The sequence below is a fragment of the Anser anser genome (genome assembly GCF_964211835.1).
Source record: "Anser anser genome assembly, chromosome: 2".
Lineage (NCBI taxonomy): Eukaryota > Metazoa > Chordata > Aves > Anseriformes > Anatidae > Anser > Anser anser.
Genome location: NC_139721.1, coordinates 51,953,537 through 51,972,285, shown reverse-complemented (window position 1 = coordinate 51,972,285; position 18,749 = coordinate 51,953,537). Strand labels below are relative to the sequence as shown.

Here is an 18,749-nt window from a genome sequence, read left to right as displayed (position 1 = left end):
AGGCAGAAACCACCACGTGTGTGCACTTTCCTCTGTGGGAGGATGAGGGAAGGCATCTTTCTTTCGACTTCTCTCCATCCATTCCTCAGCTTTACACAAGCTTCATTTACTATTCATGTACTATTCATATTTGTGACTAATATTTACTATTACAAGTATTTCACTGTTCCTACTACCTCTTTTCCAGGTTCTCTAATTTCTCTGTTCTGTATTCTAAACTTCCTTTTTTATGTATTATCTCCCAGGTGCAGTTGTTTGTACGCTGTAAGTTCCTTATCTTTAACTCCAGTCTTTTTATAAAACTGCTTGTCAATTGGTTTATGCCATCAAAGGATACTTTCAATCCTTTTAACCAGAAGTGTTTGGCTTAATTCATGATTTTTCTAAAAGTAACAAGTTTAAGCGCTGTTGGAAATACATTGGCAGTACATCACAAACATCAAAGCATTTTTAACAAATGCTGCAGAGGAGTTCTCATCAAAATCACCAACCATTAAGAAACAGTATTCATCTGACAAAATTTTCTGCTGTAAAAGTAGTATGTGTGTGCAAGAAGGGTTTGCACCACACCACAAAGACAGAATTTAAGTAAGGTGTGTGTTACTTCATTGCAGGGCTTTAACTTGTGTCAAAACATACTGTGATGCAAATGCTGAAGGATGGGCATTTTCAGGGATTTTTCAGTGTGAATTTGCCTGTGTTGGATCACCTTGGACATAGCAGACTGGTTTTTCATTTCTTTTAAAATGGTTTTATTAGCACTTTTTCTTTTTACTTTTCTAAAGTAATTAACCATTTATCTAGAAGGCAATAACTTTTATCTTTGCATAAGAGGTTGTTTCTGATACTTAGAAAAATGGTGCCTCTGTTTGGGGATGTATGGGGGACATAAATGGGGTGTGTAAACGGAGAAGGGGGCTATATGTATCAACTAAAAGCATTTGGAAAACTTGTAAGAGGAAAATCGTTATTGTAAACTGTCTTTGGTCTATGCTTCTCTTTTGTAGCATAATCACCAGCAGTGTCCTGGTCTCTTCTCTGGGTAGCTGGCTATATTAAAAAAAAACATAGGAATAAGGTTATGTTATGGAAAAATGTAATCCAGTGGGTCTGTCTCATGTTACTGCTTGTGTAGTCAGCCCCTTAAAATAGAGAGAGGAGTGATTTGCAGCCCTCTCCTTATACATCCACAGAAGCATTTAAAGCCTGCTGTAGGTATCTATTTTCTGCTGTGGGAATTTTACTGAGTTATCTTTCTCATTTTTTAATTCTTGGACTCCCAAGGGCCCATCCCTTGCAGTGGTAGCATTTCAGACAACTTGTCTCTTTTATTACCTGACTTACATACCTCTATCCATTTAATGGGGATTAGAGCTGAATTAATTCCATCCAAAAGCATCTGTATTGACTACCTTGCTGTTGCCTGTGGCTGGCTCCTAGAAAGGAAACAATAACACGAAAGGCATCATTGATGGTTTCTGTTAATATCAGCCTCAATAAAATGGCACAGCAGTGAGGCAGATATGAAGAAAGAAGATAGACTTATCTCCACTGAGGTGATGTTTCAAATGCTTTTGTGGGAGACAGAAGGGCAGTTATGATCTAAACTATGGATTTAACATCCCCAAATGAGAGAGCTGTCCTTCCACTCCAGAAACACCTCTGCCTGTTCAACCAAGGAAGGTTCCTTTCATCAGCATTAGATCTTTCCTCAGGGACTAATGTACAAAGCTCTGATCATACATTGACAGTGGGAATTTCTTTGCTGGCAGCCCAGGAAAACGCCAACTTGATGGTAATAGAAAAGACAAAAAAAGTGCTACCTGTCCACTGGATTAAAAATTTTGCCTCCATAGAAATGGCCCACAGCCTTCCAGGGCATCTGAATAAAAATATTAAGCAACCAGTGTGGACAAAACCATACCTCTGCCTGCTAGCATGTGCTACAGAGGTTGCTGCCTCCGGTTTTAATTTCCTTTTGTCCCATGGCACGGAGGTTTAGTTCTGAAAGCAGTAGTACACATCTACCAGAGTAGCTGTTTGGATGTGCTCAACCTAACTATAAACCCAGCACTAATGCTCTGGCTAGGGGACAGAGCTCTGGCTGGGTGCCCAGCTGGTGGTCTCTGCAGCCTGCTCTGCTCTTCAAGCAACTGCAGCAACACAGTGGGGTGACTGCATCTGGCTGAAAACTAGCCCGGGTGTGAAAATGAGGCTGTAGGCACAAAGCTTTTGTCATCACCAGGATGAAATGCTAGACTGCAAGTGGGAAAAAATATCCTACCCTCACCAAAGTGAATGTTTCTGCATGTATCTGGGAGGCGGGTACTTTGTTCACAAAAGTCTCGTAGGTGAAGTGGCATTTTATCCTTGTTTTCAAGAGAAGGATTTTGAAATGGAGACAAACTTGCCACTTTATATGGACATAGAAACATATGGGAAATAAGTGCCATGTCGCAACTTCATCGTGCCTGGAAAGCTGGGAGGTTGAAGGGGTCCAACCACTCCAGTATTTTCTCACTCTGCATTGCTCAGACCCACGGAGGGAGCCGACCCCACACTGCCGAGCTGGCCCCCAGTGCTGGGCTGTGCTGGCTGGGAGCTCCAGCAGCCCTCAAGTGCCAGCATATGTCGTTCGTCGTACAGCATAGCCTGCACTAAAAGCTGCCACCCATGTCATTTGGTCTCTTCAGGCTTGTTTAATGAGGTGTGAGTTAGTACATAATTTGATCCCAGGTTATTTGCAGATGTAGCCATTGTAACTGAAACTCCTCAGCCAGCAGATTCGGTCACTAAATAGGCAGCCTTTTAAGAATTTAAAAAGCCTTTAAATCATTTCAGTGTGCACAAGGACCATGGCAATTAAGAAACAATGAAATTTTAAGGTAGTCTAAAGAACATCTTTCTCCCACATTGCTTGTATCTGACTTGTACGATTTAGAAGAATTTTGTAGGTCATGTTTCTAAAGGGTGCCTGTGCTGCCATGCACACTCCTTTGCGGCACAGATAAACCTTGTGACGTTGTGAGGGCTCGAGCATTAGCACATGTGGGTACAAATACATAACTGAGACTGGATATGTTTAAGTGGAAAATGTGGCCTCTGTAGCTGAGCTCAAGCAGTAACATCAGGAAAAACTCTGCACTAGATTGCAATAGGTATTTTCTCAATATCTAACTTCCGTACAGTCAGATAAACAGAAGTATCAAAATTATCTGCAGCAATGCCATCTGGTGATTCTCAGTAATATTACATTTCTGATTAAAAGCAAAGCAAACAAAAATCCCAAGGAAATCGTGCTGTGTAGCCAGCAGGTTAGAGAAGGACTGAGAGTTATCACAGTGTATGCTAATTATGGTGCTTCAGCTGAGCAAGCTGTTCTCTTTCCGTTCTTTGGAACATCTGACCAAGAGGGGTCAGGTACTTTGTAGAAAGTCTCTAAGGGACTAACTGCCTAGCCAATGGGAAAAAAATGCAAACAACCTTAAAAATAGACTTATGCCAGGCAGAATTCAAAAATAAATCCAAAGCCTGTGGAGAAGGAGGCTGGAACTGACTGTATACCAGCTGTGTCCAAGCTCTCCGGGACTCCTCAGAGCTGTCCTTCCAAAGACCGTTCTGTTGAAAAAGAAATAAGGAATGAGGATTTCAAATGTGATTTCCAAATGAAGCCAGGATTGGTTTTTGGATCTCTACCAAAATGAAGGTATCTCCACAGAAGGCCTGAAGAAATATAATAGTTAAGGCCTTCCTGCAGATGTTGAACCTTAAAATAGATTTGGAGAGTGCAGAAAGCTGTTTGACAAAGAATTTACACGGTTCATTTCCTCTGTTTCCCTGAGTAATTCTGAAATGCAGTCTGCCTTTGGATCCACTATCAAATTGCTTAAACCAGCGCTTAAAAATGTTTTTCTTTACTAATGAGGAGCTGACCTTGGAAGAGAACACTGTTTCTAATTTCAGAGGCATCTGAGCAAGTTTCATCTTGTCTATCCCCAAAGTTAGCTTTGTGAATTTTAGGCTCCGCATCACATACCCGCACAAACACACGCATGCATACACACACAAAAAAACATGTTTATGAAGCTAGTGGAGGTTTTTAATGAGAAAAACTGAGAACACAGCTCTTGCTGACAGATTTCTAACTGTCTTGGAGCATGATGCAGGCACTCATGGAAACTGTTCTGATGAAGAGTGCCTGAGAAAAGAGCAAGGCTAAGACAAGAGAAAGAGTCTGCCCTGGGAAGACTAGCTATACCCAAACACTTGGCACATTGCACCAGGTTGGTTTGCATGTGGTGTATTTATGCCAAGGATGGGAATTGAAATAAGTTTGATAAATTTTCTTTTACCTTTTGGACATACGGAATTTTGTGACCTGGAAGATGGGGATTACTGGAGTAAATATTGCACAGGTCCCTACTTTAGGAATGCTTGGTAGTTTCAGCTGGTTCACCATGTAAGCAATGTCAGACAGTGGAATGTGTTACACCAATTTTTCATCTTCCTCCCTGTTTCTGCCTCTTTTCTCTGTCTAATTATGAATATTGAATTTAATCTTTAGAACTCTGAGCTGTTTGGTCATATCTGAGATACTGCCAGGATTTAGAGAGACAGCCTTAAGTATTCAAAACTGTGATCTTAAAATGTCCTGAAGGACTGTGTTGGTCTTTTTAGACATTTCTAGAAGCACAGAACATCTCCAGTGTTTTGTTCAGATAACACTTGTGTGTTTGACTTCTCTGGTTGTCCAAAGGACTTGGATATCTCCAAGGATGAAGATTACGCAGTATTCTGGACTGCCTCTACCAGCACTTAACTACGCTGCAGTATGATTATTTTTTTTCATATAAACAACTAAAATTTCCCTTGTGCAATGTGTGGCCATGATCTCCTGTCCTTTTTCATGCACATCTGACAAAAGCATGGCTCAACCTTCTCCATAACCATCCGTCAGGTAGCTCCCCCCACAGCCTCCAGGCCCTACAGATCTACCTATTAACCTGTATGGGAACATCACACTCCAGCCCCCCTACCTGTCTCAGTGCCCACTTTGTGCTGGGACTCTCATGCTGGGGCGTGTCACACTGCTCACAGACCCAGATGTGTTCTCACCAGCACTCAGCCTCCCTCAGACTGCCAGCTCTGCTTTTGGCAGGCTGCAGAGCATGCTGCCAGATATCCACAGCACAATGGCACATTGCTGAATGTCCTTCAGCCTGACCCCACCAGCCTTTCCTGATGCTGGGAGTAGGATGGCCCTGAGACTTGTAGGTTTGACAGCCTCCAGTGAAACAGGAGAATGTGTGATTTTTGCAAAAGAAGGAGATCTTTAAGAGAAATCTATGTCATTCTGTGAAAAGAACTTTTAAGGAGGTTGTTCAGTGGCAGCACAAATAAAGGGGATGCAGTGATTAGATTTTTAGCATAAAATTAAATGTTTTACTATTTATTAGTGTTTTATTGATTATTGTACCAAGATGAAAAGTACTATGGATGCCTTTTGCATATGTCTGTATGGAACGTGACTAAAAATATTCTGCAGTTAATTCATTTCCGTTGATTACATTGCACACACTAAAGTGATAATCATTTCGCATGACCAGACTTGCACAGCTCTCCCTGATGCAGTACAGATTGTGTAAAGGCTTGAACTATGCTTTTGCGTCAAACCAGGCATATGTGTTACCAAGTGCACCGTTATGTGGAGATGGTCGTAGGAGGGTCCAGAGCCCCAGTTAGATGGCAACTCCCTAGTGTACAGCTCCAGTGAGACAGCCATGGTCCCACCCCACTCCTACTGGTGTGGACGTGCTTCAAGTACCCTGTTGGAGCCTATAGCCATGCTTATCCAAATATATTAAAGCGCCTGAAAGTTCAGTGCTTAGCTGAGACAAAATACCACTTGATTTACCATAACAAATATAGAGAAGGGTATTACAAGCAGTATAATAATTTGAAGGTTGCTGTGTTGACTGAGTACCACATGCCTGAAGTCTCATTAGGTGAGAATTAACTGTTTTTTATGCCTATAAACAAACATGAAACCTCAGTGATTTTGCCACAGTCCAAGAAGCAGTGGCTAAATCAACTGTCTCTTCTGCTCGTTTCCGCAAGGCTTGTCTACCCTGAGTCATGAAGCCTGGGCTGGCTGACAGATGCAGCAGTGTTGCTTGGGTCTGAGAGCAGTTTGCCTGGTGTCCCACCTGAGAGATCTGGTGCAGAACCAGGCTGATGCGACTTCATGGCATGCAGGTCCAGCTGTAGATCTCACTTGGTAGCCTCATGTATCTGCATTTTGGGGGGCAATGTTTTCTGACTTGCAAGCTGGAGTAGGACAACCCCCTTTGAAATATGCCTGGAATTGCATCGCAAGGAAGCAGGTTTCCCATAGAAGCACCAGCTTGTAATTGCACACTAATAGGTAAAATGTGGAGCAGAATATAAAATAAACCCAGGGTCTGTTTCCACTTACAGATTGTGGGAGGATAGTGTAACCTTTATCCAAAATGCTGCACTCAGGGGCTGGTCATTGCAGCAGAGAGACAGCAGAACTTTGTGCATTAGGTATACATTGTTCCTTAGCTGAGCTGCCAATAACAAATGAAGAGCAAATAATTCAATTTTCTCTTAATAGAAAAGCACAACAAAGACCTGAATCTTTTCTTTGTTCTGGCTTATTTTAAGTGCAGTGTTTTTGTGACAGCAGTGGCAGAAATGAGCTGAATCAGTAAGCTAAAGACATGGCCCAATTTATATAATGCAATCACATTTTCAGTAATAATTCCTACTGTTTTCCTAAAATAGACTAATGTGGTCACTTCTAACTACAGTTGTCTTTTGGGAAGCAAGACCTAGGCCTCTTTTCCGAAGGGGCTATGCTAAATTAATCCATCCAGGGGATAAAAATAACTCAGGTTTTTCTGCTTAGCATGTGCTATTGCCCAGGCCTCAGCAATGCCTTGCCAGTTACCTGCAAGTTTCACATAGTTCCTTTAGGACAAACCTGAACATTTATCATAGAATCATATCATAGAATGGCTCAGGTTGGAAGAGATCATCTAACTCCAACCCCCAGGCTGTAGGCAGGGATGCCACCCACCAGACCAGGCTGCCCAAAGCCCCATCCAACCTGGCCTTGAACACCTCCAGGGATGGGGCATCCACAGCTTCTCTGGGCAACCTGTGTCAGGGCCTCACCACCCTTACAGTGAAGAATTTCCTCCTAAAGTCTGGTCTAAATCTATCCTCTTTCAGTTTAAGACCATTCCCCCTAGTCCTATCATTATCTACCCAAGTAAAGAGTCCTTCTCCATCCTTTTTATAAGATCCCTTTAAGTATTGAAAGGCCGCAATGAAGTCTCCCCGGAGATATGTTGTCTTCAGATATTAATTACAAAGGCCTCTTGGGCCATAGTGTATTCCAAGAAGTAATGAGAAAAGATAAGATATTTGATGATGATGAGCTTTTTAAAGTGACTGAGTGATTTTGAAATTTACAAAAAAAAAAAATAACATTTTTTAATAAGTGGGTTTAATGAGTACAGCTCTGCAGGGCCCCTCTTACACTAGAGCAATTTTTTTGACGCTGTTGTATCCCATCATGTAATTCCCATTTCAGAGCTCAGATATGATGTATTAGGTACTGGATCCAGTAAATAATTACACATTTTTGTGGTGCCTAAATATGTGTTTATGCAGCAGTCTAACAGTAATTGGCTCTTTGAAGCTATGGTGGACTATGGCGTGCATATATTATTAACCACTCTTTAAAACAGACATTGCCTTTTTTCTTCAGTAATACCACAGATAAACCCAAAGGAAATGTGGCAGCAAAGAAATGTGTGCATTAAAAAAAAATTACAGGAGCTGTGAAGTGTACATAGAGATATAACGTACTCTTTTTATTTCTTGCTGTTACACTGATCTCACTGCAGTGCTTCTTACAATGCTCAATTACAAAGCACAAAACGACTCAGATACTCAGTTCTGGAAAATACCTCATGTTATCTTGCAGAGGACAGTCTAGCTGCCATTACAGACTAATAATCCCTTTCATCAAAGGAACGCTGTAGGCAAATGTGGGTAATCTGTTCTAATGCCACAACCTTTGTCTGGCCTCTGGTGGGGGGAATCAGTGTGTTGGTTGTCGGAAATTGTTTTCCCCTACTGAATTTGGCTTTGGTCAGATGGGAGAACACTAAATTGCATTCCACTTAAAATGCAGTAAGCCGTCTGAGTAGAACAACTCCTAGTTGCTCTGATCAAGGATTTGAACTAAGCTATCAGAGGAGAAAAAACCAATAAATAATAACAGAGAACCCTCTACTATGACAGACCTCTTGCTTGTTCTGTTGAGAAAGATGCCTACTTTTCATCTGAGTACAGTCAAGACAGCGATGACTTGATAACCATTCTTTTTGCTCTAATGACTTTTCAAATAAATTCTATGTTTAGCTAAAGTAAAATGTAGATCTGTATTCCTGTGGGAAGGTTTACATGGAAGTCAGAATGTTGTAATAGCATAACAAAATAAATGCTGGCAGGCTTTTTGTTTAAACAAAGCAGGCTATTGAAATTCCTTGCTCCCACTTTCTCTAAACTCTCAGCATAGAGTGTTATCTATAATCCTGAACTTTGCTAAGAGTCGAATACAATTATGCGTATCTGTGGGGGAAAAAAGTCACAGTCTTAGCAGACTAAAAATACATAAACTATGGATAAACCCAAACCCATCCAGGAACTACTACCCCTAATCTGCCTGCCTCAGGAAGTCCAGAGAAAATCTGCAGCTTTCCGTTTCGCGTGAAGTGTAACTTACACCTAAGTGACAGTATTAGCTGGTGCCTGGTGCTGTGGCCTTACACTGTCTTATCTTACACAGTTCCCTGAACATGCATGTGACATTTTACCTTTTGTCCCTTAAAATAAAAAGGGAAAGCAGGGGAAGAAGGTATTCAGAGAGATGGAGGTAGGGTGAGGGGACCTAATTTACCTGTTGGAAGCTCTGATGTGTTTTGCAAGGTTGCATCTGGGTGAAGTCAGTTGTTGTCTTGCAATATCTCTGTCTTTATTCACATCTCTTTACACCATCTCTCCCTCTTTGGGGTGTTGCTATGGGGAAGCTAGATCATGTTAAAAGTGATGTTAATGCACAGCTCAGACTTAGTCTCTCTTCAGAAAAAGAGAGACAAATTAGGGCAAGAAGTTGTCAGTTAAAATTTCCATTACCAACTTTTACCCGTCCCAAATCTTCCTCTCAGATTTTAACCACGGCTGAAGAGCTGCGTCGCATTAGCACAAAGTGTAGAGCATCATTCAGTATAAGAGGGCGGTTGTGTTTAACCTCACATCAGCTATCTGTGGGCTGTTGACATCTGTTTGGGTATAGTGTTCTTCCACATACCAGAGCTGGTATTATAAAACGGAACACCCTCCCATCATCTGATTTACTTCCCTAGCCATTCTCCTTTCTGGACGTCATATACGTGCTGCTGTCCTGAAAGCCTTTTCCTGTTTCTGTCAATGCTTGCTGAGAATGGAAGCAAGTATCTCCCTTATGGCAACTATTTGCAACTGAGAAGGCTCACACTAAGTGCAAAGACTGCTCTCATTTCCTGTGAGGTCTGGTGGGATGGTTGAGTAATAGATGTAGGGTGGAGGGCTACTAATCCTGAAAATTTTTTTGTGCTTTTTTCTTTTAATTTAATAAAATATAATAACCCACCCTATAGATTTTAGATGATGTGCTAATGAAGGAAACATCTATCTGGAAATAAGTCGGAGTTAAAGCAGTGTTTACTCTTAACATAATATTTTTTTCCTAGTTCAACAGACCTCCTTTCATTGAAGGGCCATGAGTCTGATATTTAAGAAAAAAGTGGTGGGAGGATGACAAGAAAGAAATTAACTTTGAGTAGCAAAGAAATCTAGAATTGTTTTGTAAAACAAAAATGTGTCCAGCACTTCAAAAATCACTTATTTCATCAAAATATATAATCAATAACACCTTTTCCTATATGAATAGTTGATGGTGAGAAATAGATGGGCAGGGCTTTCAACTTGAGCTTTTACAAAGTGCTTTGACTTCTCTTTATTCCATCATCACGTATGACTTGCTATGTGGACTAGATGGAGATGGTGTGCTACCTAGCACATTATGTTGATGTTGTTTGATCCACCAGTGTAGCTAGCAGCTGACAGTTATTTTACGGCATGTTTTCTGGTTGTGATGAGTCTCCAGTTTCCCTGCAGGCAGGAGATAGAGAGGGATATGAGATGGTCATCAAAGTAATGGCTTCCAGAATCCCTTTATTGCCTTTAAAAGGCTGGTGTAACTAGTGAATAGAAAATAATGAGCATGACAGATTAGAGTAGGCACTGGACAGAAAGCTTAAAGAGCTTTGGGAATTTGTGGGACTGCAGAAACAGTGTTGGAATTTCATCAAGTGAAGGGTAACTCTTTCTCCCATTTGTTTTGTAGATACATTTTTTAATATTTTAAGTACAATATTGCAGATCAGAGCAGTCTGTTACTCTTCAAAAGTGAGACAGATTTTTTTCCACTACAAACTTTGCTAATTGAGGATCTAATTGTAAAAGGTGCTGAGTGTCCTCAGCTGCCAGCGTCATAGAATTAGCTCATAATTTCCATATGCCTGGTGTCACAGAAACATCTGGCTCCTCTATTTTTCTGCAGGTGCCTTTACAACCAGAAGAGTCTGGGTCAGGGGTATCAATCTGTTGGAATTCAGTTTATGATATCTTTAAAAGATATAAATGTAAATGTTTCTAGTTTTCTGACAAAAGCTTAAATCTTGCAACCAGATCCTAGGGAACAGTATAGAAATAGCTTGCAAAACATAGTTTCTGGGCAATCATTTCAAATGCTGGTTTTCTGTTTTCCATTATGCTGCTAGAAATGATGACATCCTGGGGAATGGCAGCGAGGTAAATATTTACCCTTTCTCTGTGCTATAGTAACAGACAAAGTTGTGGCACAAGAAAATGTCAAGATTGTTTCTGTTGCATTCATAAATGGAAGAGGTAGGAGGGGTGGCTCTCTCTCTTTTTTCCACCCCCACAATTAGCAAAGAGATTGTGCTTAGTAGGATGAGATGGAGCAGTCCTGAGTACCTTGCATCTGATGTCCATAAAATTATATTGTGAACTCACCACTGACACAATATTTCATATGCATGTGCTAAACAACTATACAAAAAGGCCACCCATTGCAAAACTAACAGGTGTCTATTAAAGAGATTATTTCTATTTGTACTGCAACTAAGTGTGCTTCTCCTCAGAATGTTCTTGGTACATGTATGTCCTTCACATCACCTTCAAAGAACTGGCAAAAACTACATTTGCCAGCTACTATTGATGAGGAAAGGAAGCCTTACTGAATCTTCAGCCAGCAGCTCTAGCATGTGTGAAGAGTCAGAGACTCTTTCAAGGAGGCATTCCAGCCAGTGCCTATGCAGAAGCACAAAGAAAAAGGTCTTTTTTATCCTAAGCCACAACCAGTGTAACTACAAAAGGTTGCCTATTACTATCAGTAATCTCCAAAAATAAACAGCATAGTTTTCAAACAACTTTAATGTAGTAATTCCAGACATATGACATTTACCATAGGTATAGGATTAGGCATATCCACCTGGTCTAAGCTTTCATTTTCAAAACTACATTTCTTTTTCTCATTTGCAAAGTGATATTCTATGGGGCTTGAGGCATTGTCAGCTTCTGACACTGAATTGTACTGGCTGCATTGGCATCATCTGGTATCATCTTTTACATCTAATTTTTCCTCTTGAAAAATCTATTATTGTTATTGGAGCATGACATTATTCTTCTTAGGAGAGAGAAAGAAGCCCAAGGAAATTACTAATTCAAGCTGTCAGCAATATCTAGCTCATTCATATTGTTATGAAAAACATTTTACTTTCAAAATAAAACTGGTGCATGTTTGCTTTTTGACAACATAACAGGGAGAAGTGGGCATGTTTTTACTGGGGCAGTTGTAGAGATTTTGCAAAACCCAAATTAGCATACATCTTTCTCAAAGTGCAGAAAGTCACAAAGTGATGATTTTTCAGCAACTTGGGAGAAAGTGTTGCATTTCTTAAATTAACTTAAGTGAAAAGAGGCTTACATTGCAAAAGCGGTATTGTCAATTAAATCATTTTGTAGAATGAGGGTTGCAAATGTTACATGTGTCGCTGATGTGCCAGGCATCTTCCAGTCAGCTTTCCATTATGCACTATAGCTGTTTTACTGATTCTTATCAGTTTGTCTGCTTAAAATGTGTTTCTGTAAAGAACTTTGGATTTCATGCACTTTGATTTGTCTTTACTCTCACTGCAGCTTTCTGACTGTCGCCACTGAATCCATACTTTAATACTTGGCTGATGTTGAAGGCAACTGGCATGTCTTCTCCTAGACTTGTATTTACACTGTGGTTTCTCTGGCTCAGTCCGTGATGACTCCCTGCAGTAATGAAGCCTGAGCTGTTTGCTGTGCTTGGCAGAAGTGGTTAGTTAATGAAGATTTGTTTGGGGACAAGCAGAAGCTAGTGGGATAGCTCATTTACTTAATAAACACTGCCATTTGGAAAATTATATCTGATGACCTCATGTCACTCTTGTCCGTCACCTCACTTCTCCTAGGTCTTTTATTCTAATTTTTACAGCTAACAGTTCTCCAGCCATTCTAGAACACTCATCTGGAGAAAACCCAGTGATGTATCTGTATATACTTTTATCACATAGTTTTCTATCTTTTGTTTTTTCCTGCCTATGAAAAATTCAGATGTCTTCTAGTTTATCAGAGAGCAACACCTCAAGCAAACTGTCAGAAAACAGACTTTTCCTAGAACTGGCCATATGCAATTGACATTTTCACAAAAAGCTGAGGGAATACCAACCAGTAGTGCATAACTATATATTCTGAGGCAAACTCAGAATACATGAGATCTGCCACTAATCTGCCCCTGTCTTAAAGATGTAAATTGCAATTTAAAAATATATGACATAAAAGTGTTGCATCTCAACCTGTGGCATGTACAGAAGAAATAGGTTTTTTGCCAAGGAAGAACTCCCAGGCAGTGTCCTAGATGCCCTTTTTCCCATCAGTTATGGCATACAGATAGCTAGAGCTGTTGTTTTCACAAGGCATTTAATTTAATTTCCACAACTTGAATACAGCCGCTTTCTCTGGATTCGTATCCGTTATACTCATATTTTATATCTGCTAAATGCATTCTTGTATCATAATATTACTCGTCTGCATCTCTCTCTGATGTTCACATACATTTTAATCAACCATGGCTGCAATAGTCCTTATTTTCTCTAAATTTTTCCTATACATTAATTTTCTGGTTTCTCCCTGTTTCACCCTTTTGATTAGCATGAAGGGGAGCTCTGTGCATTCACAGTCAAATTTGCAGTTGGACAAACTGGGCAGCCCCAGCAGATAGGTGTCATTGCCAGCTGAAGAAGGGGTATACGTTACATGACAGGCTGCAGGGAGTAAAAGGGAGATTGCAGTGCTACAGCTCTGCCAACTTGAGAGATGTTTCTGGGCCTAGAAAATTGGATTTTCTTTTTCCTTCTTTTCTATGTTTTAATTGTGATCGTTTTGTCATTTATAATAGTGGTGAGGCCATCTCAGCAGACTGAATATCTGTGGATTGTAGTAGTATTGCAGCCAAGGTCACCCACCCAGGAACAAACCATAAGACCATCCTGTTTGCAGTATCTGTAATAAAAGAAATGGGGAGAATTAGCAGTGCAGACTACATTTAAGCAAAGAGCATTGCTAATCTAGAGGCATGCTAAACACAGTTGTTTTTTTACCTTACTTTTTTGAACTGTATATAATTATCTTTCTGACAAGAAAGATATTTTTTCTTTTTTCTTTTTCCTTTGATTCTGTTTCATGTTGCTAATCTGAAAATCTACAGAACTGTTTCTGATTTTTGGAAACCAGAAGCACTGAGAAGTTTTACACTGAAAAGCTCGTGTAGCTGTGCTCATGGTTGACTTTGATACCTAACTCCATGGGCCGGCAATGTAAACCTTTCACAATGTCTTTGTTGCTATTTCACTGCACTCAGTAGCATTAAGGTCAATCTTCCATTCTCATTAGGCTACATAGTCTATTCCCTCTTTGAGTTAATGAGTCATTCATATCTTCTCAGAGTTATTTACCATAGTGGTACTGCCTCCACTTGAATCATGTAGGACTGAGAAAGCTGCGCTCCAAGTGACTTGATCCAAGTTTCTTCCAGAAACCAAAGCTAACAATCCAAGTCCTGTTTTGTTAGTAAAAACACAAGCACACAGTTCACAGCAGTGTGACTCCTCTGGCCCATTGGCAACAGGGCAGAGTTCAGGTCATGAGAGCAATGAACTGTTGCAAAGAATCTCACTCACGAGAATATGACTTGAGATTCAGAGACTTTCTGCATTTCAGCTTGCAAAGGACAAATGCATGTGTGAAATTCAGTGATTGTACTTCTTGAAAATGAAACTCTTAAGCAGAAGTTGCTGGGCTATTGAAGAACTGCTAGTGAGGTGATCCCGATACTGTCCACTGTCTGACCTATAATGGGGGAAAACTACCAGGTTTGTAGAACTTGATCACCCACGTCACCATTTTTCTTAACAGGGAAAATGTTTCTTCATTCTGCATAGACAAGATTGAACTAGCAGATTATGCAAGAGATTATGCAATTCCTTCTTGCCACTTAAGGAATTTAACAGTGGAATAATAGCTAATTTCTCATCCTGCGTATAATTATGGCAAATTCTGCTGAGAGGATCAATTTTTTTCCAGTCTCCATTTTCCTTTTATCTAATCATACTCAGCAGGAAGCTCTGCCAGTAATCTGACTGGCTTCATTCCACTTCATGATTGTTCTTTTACAAAAATTTCTTTTTTGAACAAGTTGTTAAAAATACAGTACAATTACAGTATATTGTGTTCTTCCAACTGGTAGATCAAAAACTCTAAAATTAATGGGTGAAAGTAAGGCCTGTATTTCACTCAGATGCGTGGACTGTGTGGCCCAGGGTCAAGTTTTTTAATAACTGAGTATGGATGTGCTGATTTATCTCATTTTATTGCCTACAGAGATCCCGCATTTCATTAACGGGTCAGAATTGTCCATAATCTAATTCGGCACAAGGTACAAAACTGTTAAATAGGTTTAAACAAAAATACAATTACCCTTTAAAAAAAAAAAAAAGAGGTTGGTAATAACAGTGGTAGTATGAATTAAGCCTAGTTCAGACGATCTGAAGAGTTATGAGCTAAATAAATCCTTTTTTTTTCCTTTTTATGTATTCTGACAGAAATATTAAGAATTCTTACTCTTACTAAACACTGAAGGCAGTAGTGCTTCAGTAGCTGAAGTGAATTTTGCCCTGAAATAAAGATAACCTAGATCTTCCTCTCTGGATATCAGAAGAAAAGCCATTACTTTATGTCTTTTGAAGCTGAGCAGCTGAGGGTACCTGTGAAATCACAACAAAATTGTGCAGGTGTGCTTAGTGGTAGTTCCTTCACGGCCTGAGTGCGTCACAGGCTGTGATGTGTAACCGTGTGATGCTGTAGCTTGCAGCAGCCAAGGCACAGCTCCGAATTTCACAGCTGCAGCAAGTGCCAAAGACAGACAGTCCCAAGGAGTGAAGTTTATCTGGGCACCCTTTGGATTTCATGTTCTGGAACTCGTGCAACTGCCATGATACCCTCATTCCCCTCATTTGCTAAAGTGAAAACTGTCCTCACAACCTTTAGAAAGCCAGAAAGACATGCTTGGAAAGCAGCAAGTAGGAAGCAGCACTGAAAACATAACAGAGGTCATTATCTGTTGCACCTCCTGCTTCCAAGGAGACTGACACATGATCCTGGAAACAAGGAATGTGAAAAGATATTTCTGATTTAGAAGGCTAATAAAATCCTTCAACAGGTGCTCTACTTGAAATGTGCCTGTTCTGTTGCAGAGGTTTGCAAATTTATTATTAAGCAATGCTTATTTTCTTGAATGCTTCTGTTGTGCCCCAGTTTTGTAATTTTTTAGTTGGTCAGCTTTATTCAATCTTGAAAGATTTTTTTTTCATGCATTTTCCTGTTTATATTACTTGCATCAATAAATTCCACTGTTTTTACCCCTAATTTAGGGTACAAATTAGTTCCAGGCAGAAAAAGGCAGTCTGATTTGGCATTCCTCTGAAGTATACATGCTTGTGGTTTTGACAGAGAATCATTTCAAACTAAAAATGAATAAATTAGAACACTCTAGAGGGTAAATGCAAATCTGGGTCATAGCTTTCCTAAAGACCAATGACCACAATGCATTCTTCATCCTCCAACACAATTGTTCTTCATTAGCATCAGCAGTAAACCCTATGAAGCATCGCTGGAACTCCCTGCCTTTCACAATGACGCAGGTGAAGATCGCTTTTGCAAGACCTAAGAACAACTAGTTTCCTTATGCATATATTCTCATGTAGAAACAAAGGGGATCACATAAAGAAAATAGCTAATGATTTTTCCCAGAGATTTTCACTTAATGTATGAATCCCTGGTTCCCTCAAAGTTGTTGTGTAGCAAGCATTGCTTCACAGTAAAGAGTCTGAAGCAGAATACCAACATTTACTATCTTCCACAGTCATCTTTAGAAAGGATAACAAGACATGTTGAACAAGATGTTTTTATTTCAAAAGCTGAATATTTCTCACATTCTGAGGAAAAAAAAAAAATAAGCACTACACAATCACTATGTGCTGAAAAAAAAAAAGAAAAAATGTGTTGACATTTTTGCCTGAAATTCTGGAAGACAGATGTTCAAGCCAAGGCCCAAGTTGTTGCAAACTGCTCTTGGGGAGCTTCAGGAGGAGTAACAAAGCAGATGAGGTGACTATAAACTGCTGATGACTCTGAAATGGATGAGGAGCCAGAATGGCACTGTTGGATTAAACATTAGGAGGGTGGTGACTTGGCAAGGCAAGAAGGCTGAGGTGGAAAACCACAGGAGAAAATGTGTTAAACTGGGATCTCTTTGAGGACTCACCACGATCAGAGTGAAATTCAGCTGGGACTAGCTGGGACAGGACCTCAAGTCCATTGCTGGTTTTTGAGGGAATAGATCAGCCTCAGCCTATTCCTTATAGTGAGTTTCCCCAAAGGACCCAGAAGAACTTTTAAACTCAAAACGATGTGTTTTACCAGGCTGTAACCTGAAGTCGTTTTTAAAAAGCAGGAAGCTCAAAGTGACTCGACAAGGCAGCACAGAAATAAAAAAAGGCTGATGAGCACATCTCCACCTGCCCAGGGTGTCCTTGCTTCCAGGCTTGCTTTGCGCAGCTCAGTGACTTTCTGAATTGCATAGAACTGTACTGAGCTGATTTGCTCAATCTGCTCTGCTTCTAGGCAGCTTTTCTTTCAGCCATCCTTGGTCCTGGCAGTGTCTGTTCCCTGCTTTCCTCAGCAGGCTGCATGCACAGCAGGCTCCACTGGAGCCTTCCTTCATCCCATCCATCCCCTGTTGCAGTCACGCTCTGCTGGAAGGAGCACAGCACACAAACCAGGAACAAGCGTATAAAGTGCCTGCTGTCCCTGCCAAGGGAAAGTGAGGGAGTGTGGATAAACCAGACACAGACAGAGAGGAGATGGGGGAGACAGAAGGTGCAAAAGCTTTTGTTAGGCACAGCAGGAGTGCATGAGAAGACGGGAGTGAGGAACTGAAACGAAGCCTGAGACCAGAAGCAGGGGGTGACAGCGGGGACTGTTGGAGGGAAGGCTGTGACTTTGAAGGCCAGGAAGTGTCCTGACTTGGGAAAGATGCCTGAGGAACAGCTGCTAGAACAGGAGGGTGAACCTGGATTGCATGGAAGGCCTGGGGAAAGAGAAGGAAATGAGAACAAATTGGAAGAAACAGCGGAGAAAGGCTTGGTGAGGAGCAGTGGAAGTGTGTGTTCCTACAAGGCACACTCTCTTTCAGAGCCTGAGTCCTGTTCCTGAGGTTTCTTGACCTTCATCGGTAAATACCCACAGGCATCTCATGTGTGTCCACCTGGAGCATGACAGCCACCACCATCTGTTATTACCTCTGGTGCTTCAGCCATCAGTGAGGTGGATTTCAGTCTCATAATGATGCTCTTGATTTTCAATACAGGATGGCACAATGGAAATTTCTCTTGTGCTTTGTTTTCTCATGTTGCTTTTTTGTAAAATAACGAAATTATGCAACTGAAATTATTTTAAAAGACCATTATTAAAGCCACAACATGAAGCATTCAAAAAGTAGAAAAACCTAGACTTAAACTTACGTGTACAGTCTTATTTTGGCTCTATTGTAGACCTTTTGAATTTCACAGACCTTAATTGTGGTTCTTGTATCAAGCTTCCCAGAAGGTGCCTGCCTGCCTCCCAGACAGGAGATGGACTGGACTGTGCTCAGGAGATAATCAGGGGTTGTCTAGGGATAAGAAATAAAGGAAGCTGCTGTCCACTGAACACAAAGTTCATTTGTTGCAGAAGTCAGAAGGTGTGTAACATGGGAGACTAGGGACTTGCAGTGATAAAAAGGATGGTCTTATAGTTGAATCCATCATGGAGAGCTGCATTCTGCCCTGTTTCTCACACAGTGCTCCTGTGAGATGTTAACCAAGTCATTTCCCTCATGTCTGCCTGCTTTGAGTTCTTGTTTTATAGGTTTTTGGCCTGAGATGCAGACTTGATTCGTGGAG

The 18,749-nt window shown here is 40.7% G+C and overlaps 1 protein-coding gene across 12 annotated transcripts in view; it reads left to right on the top strand.

Annotated features, from left to right (window-relative positions):
• Positions 1-18,749, top strand: part of DLGAP1 (DLG associated protein 1) — a 416,642-nt gene that overhangs the window by 323,272 nt on the left and 74,621 nt on the right. The window lies entirely within an intron of this gene.